This window comes from Chrysochloris asiatica, unplaced genomic scaffold (genome assembly GCF_000296735.1).
Source record: "Chrysochloris asiatica unplaced genomic scaffold, ChrAsi1.0 scaffold00005, whole genome shotgun sequence".
NCBI lineage: Eukaryota > Metazoa > Chordata > Mammalia > Afrosoricida > Chrysochloridae > Chrysochloris > Chrysochloris asiatica.
The window spans coordinates 11,295,131-11,302,908 of record NW_006408523.1 but is presented as its reverse complement, the minus strand read 5'-3'; positions in this window follow the sequence as shown (position 1 = coordinate 11,302,908).

Below are 7,778 nucleotides of genomic sequence, written 5' to 3'. Positions count from 1 at the left end.
ATCCAAATCTGTGTTTGAAGAATATAGCCTGAATGCTCCTTTGAAGTCAGGATGGCCAGACTTCATCTCTCATACTTTGGACACGTTATCAGGAGGGTCAGTCCCTGGAGAAGGACATCATGCTTGGTAAAGTGGAAGGTCAGTTCAAAAGAGGAAGACCCCCAATTATATGGATTGTCACTGTGGCAGCAGTAATAGATTCAAGAGTAACAACAGTTGTGAAGATGGGGCAGGGCCAGGTAGGGTTTGCTATGAGTCAGACCCAACTCAATGGCACCTAACAACAACAACAATACACATGAACTATTCCAGAGAGTACTATTCCAGATAGAATGCACAGGAATCAAATTGACTACATCTGTGGAAAAATATGATCGATAATATCATCAGCCAAAATAAGGCCAAGGGCCGACTGTGGAACAGACAGACCATCAATTGCTCATCTGCAAGTTCAGGTTGAAGTTGAAGAAAATCAAAACAAGTCCTTGAGAGCCAAAATATTACTTTAAGTATACCCTGCCTGAACTTAGAAACCATCACAAGAACAGATTAGACACTAACGACTGAAGACCAGAGAAGTTGTGCGAAGATATCATACAGGAAGAAATAAAACGATCATTAAAATGATAGGAAAGAAAGAAAACAATAAAGTGGATGTTAGAAGAGATTCTGTAACTGGCTCTTGAAGATAGAGAAAGTAACGCGACAGGAAGAAAAGACGATGTAAAACAGCTGAACAAAAAATTTCAAAGGGCAGGTTGAGAAGACAGAGTCAAATATTATTATGAAATGGGCAAAGACATAGAGTTAGTAAACTAAAAGGGAAGAACATGGTCAACATTTCTCAAGCTGAAAGAATTAAAAAATAAATTCAAGACTCAGATTGCAATATTGATGGATTCTATTGGAAAAAGATTGAACGATGCAGGAAGCATTAAAAGAAGACGTAAGGAACAAAAAAATTCACTGTACCAAAAATAACTGGCCAATGCTCAACCATCATAAGCACTGGACTGGTAACTGCAAGGTTGGCAGTTCAAACTCACCAGGTACTCCTTGGAAACACTATACAGGGTTGCTATGAGTCAACGACACTGAACAACATCAACATGGATAAAATATTGAATGATTCAGGAAGCATCAAAAGAAGATGGAGGAAATACACAGTCACTATATCAAAAAGTGGCACTATGGGTTAATGCGCTGGACTGCAAGGTCAGATTGAACTGCAAAGTTGCCAGTTCAAGCTCACGAGTTGCTCCTTGGAAACCCTATACAGGATTGCTGTGAGTCAGAACCAACTCGACGTCGCTTAACAACAACAACAATACCAAAAAGAGCAGAATACAATGAGATTTTCTGCTCTCACAAAGGTTTAAAGCCTCAGAAACCTGACAGAGGGTCACCATGAGTTGGAATCAGCTCAATGGTATTTAACAACAACAATATACTAAAGAGAGGAGTCCTGGTTTAGTGCATGAGCACTAGAATGCTAACCACAAGGTTGGCAGTTCAAACCCCCTAACTGCTCCTTGGAAACACTATATAGGGTTGCTATGATTCGGAACTGACTCGATGGTTGTTGTTGTTGTTGTTAGGGGCCATTGAGTCCGTACTGAATAATAGTGACCTTATGCACAGCAGAATGAAATACTGCCCAATCCTGGGCCAACCTCACCATTGTTGCCATGCTTGAGTCCATCAATGCTGCCACTTGGCCAATCCATCTCATTGGGGGTCTTCCTTTCCTTCTATGACCCTCCACCTTACCAAACATGATATCCTTCTCCAGCAACTGTTCCCTCATTACATATGTCTGAAGTATGAGAGATGAAGTTTGGCCATCCTGGCCTCTAAGGAGCACTCTGGCTGCACTTCTTCCAACACGGATCTGTTTGTTCTTTTGGCAGCCCTTGGCACTTTCAATATTCTCCTCCAACACCATAACTCAAATGTGTCAGTTTTTCTACAGTCTTCCTTATTTACTGTCCAGATTTTGCATACATATGAGGTTATTGAAAATACCATGGCTTGGGCCAGGTGCACCTTAGTCCTCAAGCTGACATTTTTGCTCTTCAACACTTCAAAAAGGTCTTGTGCAGCAGATTTGCCTAATGCAATACGTCATTTGAGTTCTTGACTGCAGCTTCCATGAGTGTTGATAGTTGATTCAAGAACAAAGTCCTTGACAACTTCAATCTTTTCTCCATTGATAAGAATGTTGTTTATTGGTCCTCGATGGCACTTAACAAAAACAATACCAAAAAGAATTGGTCCATGTTCGGACATTTTAAGAGGAAGCATATGGTCAAGAACTGATGGTACTGAAGGGAGAAGTCCAAGCTGTCCTCAGGCATCGGTGCAATACATGGCTCTAGAAATTGATGAACTACAAGTTGAAATGTTTCAATAAACTGATACAGCATTGGAGGCACTCACTGTCTATACTAAGAAATTTAGAAGACAGCTACCTTTTCAACAAGTTGTAAGAGATTCGTATTCGTGCCCATCCCAAAGAAAGATGATCCAATGGAATGTGGAATTCATCAAACAATATCATTAGTGTCACATTCAAGTAAAATTTTGCTGAAGGTGTTTAAAAAACAGTTCCAGCAGTACCTTGATAGATAGTTGCCAGAAATTTAGCCAGATTTAGAAGAGGATGCGGAAGGAGGGATGTTATTGCTGACGTCAGTGGATCTTGAGTAAAGCAGAGATTACAGAAAGATGTTTATCTTTTGTTCTTTGTTGAGTATGCAAAAGCATTCAACTGTGTGGATCATAAACTTTGTGAACAATGGAAATTCCTGAACACTCAATTGTGCTCCCTTCAGGTTCTTCAAACCTATACATAGTCCAAGAGACAGTCATTCAAATGGATAAAGGGATACTGAACAATTTAAAATCAGGAAAGGTGTGTGTCAAGGTTGTATCCTTTCACCGCACTTATTCAATCTCCATTCTGAGCAAATAATCTGAGAAACTGAAGTATATGAAAAAAAGCCTGACATCGAGATTAGAGGAAAATTCATTAACAAGGTGGGATATGCATATCAAAGGACCTTGTTTGCTGGAGTTGAAGAGGACTTGAAATACTTGCTGATGAATATCAAAGATGACAGCCTGCAATATGGATTGCACCTTAATGTAAAGAAAACAAAAATCCTCACAAATGGACCAAAAAATAACATCATGATGAAATGATTGAAGCTGTCAAAGACTTCATTTTGCTTGGATTCACAATCAACCCTAATGGAAGCAGCAGTGTAGAAATCCAATGATGCAAATCTGCTGTAAAAGACTTCTTTCAAGTGTTAAACAGCAAAGATGTCACTTTGAGGACTAAAGTGTGTCTGACATTTTCAAGTCATGATATTTTCCCTTATCTCATAGGCATGTGAAAGTTGGACAATGAATAAGGAAGACCATAGTTGAATTAATGCATCTGAATTGTGGAGTTGGTAAAGAATATTGAAAGTATCTTAGTATCATGAATTGCCAGAACAAACAAATTCGTCTTGGAAGATGTATAACCAGAGTGCTCCTTAGGAGTGATGATGGTTAGACTCCATCTCTCATATTTGGATATAATTTCAGGAAGGACCAATCCTTGGAGAAGGACATAATGCTTGGTAAAGGGGAGGGTCAATGAAAAAGGAGACCCTCAATGATATGGAGTGGCACAGTGGCAGCAGCAAGGAGCTCGAACAAAACCACAGCTCCACAATTGTGGTTTTGTTTGAACTCCTTACTGCTTTGTTTGTGACAGGACTGTTGTACATAGATTTGCTATGAGTTGGACTCTGGTAGTGTAGTGGTTATGAATTGGGCTGTGAACCGCAAGGTCAGCAGTTTGAAAATGCCAGCTGTTCCATGGGAGAAAGATGAGGCTTTCTGCTCCCGTAAAGATTTACAGCCTCAGAAACCCTGTACAGGGTCGCTATGAGTTGGAACCGACTCCCTGGCACATAACAACAAGAACAATAACAATATACTAGTCCAAACAATAGCAATCCTCCCCTCAGTATTCTCCTTCATGTCCTAGAGTTGCACAATTCACTGCAATGTCTCACAGAATTTATGAATTATTAAGGATATGGCTGTTGTGGTCGTGGAGACTGGCAGTCTCCAAATCTATAGTTCAGATGTCAGTTGGAAGGATTCTCCTCACCCATGTAGTTGTGGGGGCTGGGGAACTTAAATAAGCAGAACAGACAATAGGCTGTTAATGCAGAAAGCTATTGGAGCTGGTGGATTCTGCCTGTTGGTAGGTCACAAGTTAACCGGAAGTCAGACAGAGAAGAGCCAGATATAGGATCAAGAGCAAGAGAGCAAACTTTGCCAAAGCATTCATATATACTGGACACAGACCTACCCTAGGAAAACTGAGGGTGGTAACTTGAGTCACACCCTTTAGTAAAGTGAGAGAATCTTCAAGCCTTTTGTCACACTTTATTCAGTATTCTCACTTTACTTCTTAGTCACATCTTAATCCTTAGTGTTGTTAGATGCCATCAAGTCATTTCTGATTCATATTGCACAACAGAAGGAAAAACTGCCTGGCCAACAAATGTTATCTCTTGTGTCAATCCATCTCTTTGGGGGCTTTCCTCTTTTTTGCTGATCTTCCACTTTTCTAAGCATGGTGGTGCTTCCTGATAACATGTTCAAAGAATCAGAGATGAAGTTTCGCTCTCCTTGATTCTTAGGAGCATTCTGCTTGCACTTCCAAGACAGACAATGTTTGTTATTCTGGCAGTCCATGGCATTTTCTACATTCTTCACTAACACCATAATTAAAATGCATCAATTCTTCTTTGGTCTTCCTTATTCATTGTCTGACTTTCATATGCACCAGGGGATTGAAAATATCATGGTTTGGGGTCAGGCTCACATTAGTCCTCAAACTGACCTCTTTTTTTTTAATACTTTAAAGAGGTCTTTTACAGCAGATTTGCCTAATGCAATATGTCTTTTATTTTCTTGGACTTATTTGCTAATTAATTATAAATGCCATGGAATTGGAAGCAGTATGATCTTCCATACCAGCCAACCAACCTATCAACCAGACACATGGTGACCACATGAGTGTCAGAAAAGAATGGTGCTCCACAGGGTTATCTAATTTTTAGGTGAAGTCTTTGGGTGGTGTAAATGATTCAGCACTGGACTGTTGTTAAATGGACTAGTAGCTTAACCCTCGGCAGTTCTAATCTGCCTGGAAGAAAGGCCTGAAGATACACTTGCAAAAAAATCAGTCTTGAAAACCCTTCGGGGCAGTTCTACTCTGCACACAAAGGTTTGCCACAAGTGAAAATTGAATTGGCAACCAATAACAAAGAGCCAGTTGCCTTGGGAGCATGTGGTCGATCTATCATTTAAGTATCTGACAAAGTTTATTTGATAGAATCTCTACTCTATCCTCCTTGTTATAAACGCAATCAGCTGCAGCTATTCAACAGAACATGGTAACAGAAAATGGATGGAATGAGTTTTCATAGAATCATTACAAAGAAACCTAAGTTTATTTAAATAGTGATAGAGGTGATGATGGTGACATTAAGCATGTCAATGTAAAACACGTAAACTTAACAATGATATTTTATTTTATTGAAAAGTGAAACACTTTACAATTGTTAAAAAGTTTATCTGCAGAAATGTTGGAAAACAGTGATCTCATTTAATAATACCCATAATTAAAAAAAGTTGATTTTTTATCAATTAAAAAAAAAGAGTTGAACACTGATAGTATTTAGCCTCAGGTGTGGTGGTGGTGGTTTTGTACCATGGAGTTGGTTGGCACCCAACTGTGATGACTCTGTGTTGGGTTTCCGAGTAAGAAGAATGCCTCATTGTTCTCCTGGGGAGGGGCCGGCAGTTTCAAACTGCTGACCTTGAGGTTAGCAGTCCAACTTGTAACCCACTATGCTACCAGGGCTCCTTAGTCCCAGTGCTGGTGTTGTTATGTGCCATTGAGTCGGTTCAGACTCAGAGATCCTGTATAGGGTTTCCGAGGAGTAGCTGGTGAGCCTGAACCACCGAGCTTGCTGTTCAAACCGACTTGCAGTCCAGCCCATTAACCCACAGCACCACACCAGGACTCCAGTCCCAGGGCTAAGGACTAGTTATTCTGTTACCAATTGCTGAGGAGTCCATTCTGACTCATGGCAATCACAAAGGATGCAGAACTGATCGTAGGGTTTCCAAGGCTGTAAATCTTCATGGAAGCAGACTGCCACATCTTTCTTCCGCAGATCACTTGTTTGGTTTAAATTGCCTACCTCTCAATTACCAGCGAAGTGATTTTTGCCTCTTTGCCACCAGGGTTCTTTTGAATTCATCGTAATTTCTAGACTATGCTCTGAAAATGACATTTACTATTAGAGATTACATATCAAAGTCTTTGCAGAGTCCTTCATGGGTGACTTCATTAAAATCTCCATGTTCGTTATTAACAATAAACGTTATATTGTAACATTACATCTCCATTTATTAATAGACAGCGGTGTCAGATGTTGCTACAATTGAGAAATCTCGTCACCCAAGCATTTGTTTCCTCCAACACCCTCAGCTGCGAATCCACTAACGACCGCTAGGGTGAGACGAGAGCGCCATCTCTTTAATCTCTACGTGGAATCTTGGCCATTGTACAACACCATTATGTCTGGCCACGATGTAGGTGTTGACCAGCAGCAAAAAGAAGAGGCGGGCGTCGACGGGTTCTGTGCGCCCCCTCCGTGGGGGTAAACGGCGCTGTGCGCCTTCCCTCAGGCTCCCGGACGCTGGTGGCCCAGGTGTGGAGAAGAGATGGAGCTGACTGTGGAGTGGAGCTCCCACCAACCCTGAGGACCAGGAGACGCGGGGAGGAAGGGTGGAGGCCGGGGGAGGGCACCTGGCGGAGGTTGCTGGGGGTTAAAGACGGCAGCGCAGAGGGACACGCGGGGGAAGCTCCAGCCCCTCCAACAAGGGAGCCCCCAGCTTCCTCCATCTTGCTTGATGGAGGCGGGAGCGGCGTCTGGGTCCCTCCACCGTGGCGCCTGCCCTCCTCGGCCCCTCAGGGGCAGACCCTCGAGGCAGGGGCGGCTCCCCCGGCCAAATGGCTGAGCCCAGTGGGACTGCTCGGGGACGAGCTCCCCAGCCCCACGAGGCCTGGCGTTGAACTGGTCCCCAGTTCCCACAGCGTCCCGACAAAATGGAGGACGTCGTCTCCTCCTGCTGCAGCCATGACGGGAGTGGGGGACTCTGCCCCATGGGGCGAGGCGAGGGTGGAAGGGCCTCCACTCCTCTCACAAGACTCAGGCAGCCAGGGTGCCCTCGGCCTCTGCTCGCCAGCGGGCCTGGCCCCAGCCCTCCCCACCTGGCCCTCGCCCGCAGGGGCTCCGAGGAATGGACAGGGAGGGCGTTCGGGGCATCGAGGCTGGGTCTGTCCTCGGGCAGAGTCGTTCGGGGCCGCTACAGCGGCCTGCGTGCCCAGGTTCGAGCGAGGCCCCAGCTTCGGTGACTCGGGCTGTCCTCGGGCCCGGGAGCCCGCCGGTGGTGGCGGGAGGCAGCCCGCTGTCGGTGCAGGGGGCCACGGAGTTCGGGTCCGCCTGACCCTGACGGCCCGACTGGGGTGGGGGCGGGGTAGGAAGGGGAGGGGAGGGGCCGGGCGGGGCCGGGAAGGGAAGGGGCGGTGGGGAGGGAGTGGAATGGAAGCGTTGAGGGGTGTGTCCTGAACCTGACGGACAGCCCTGTGGACCACCTCATCCAGGGGGGCCCTGAAGGAAGGCAGGTCGGGC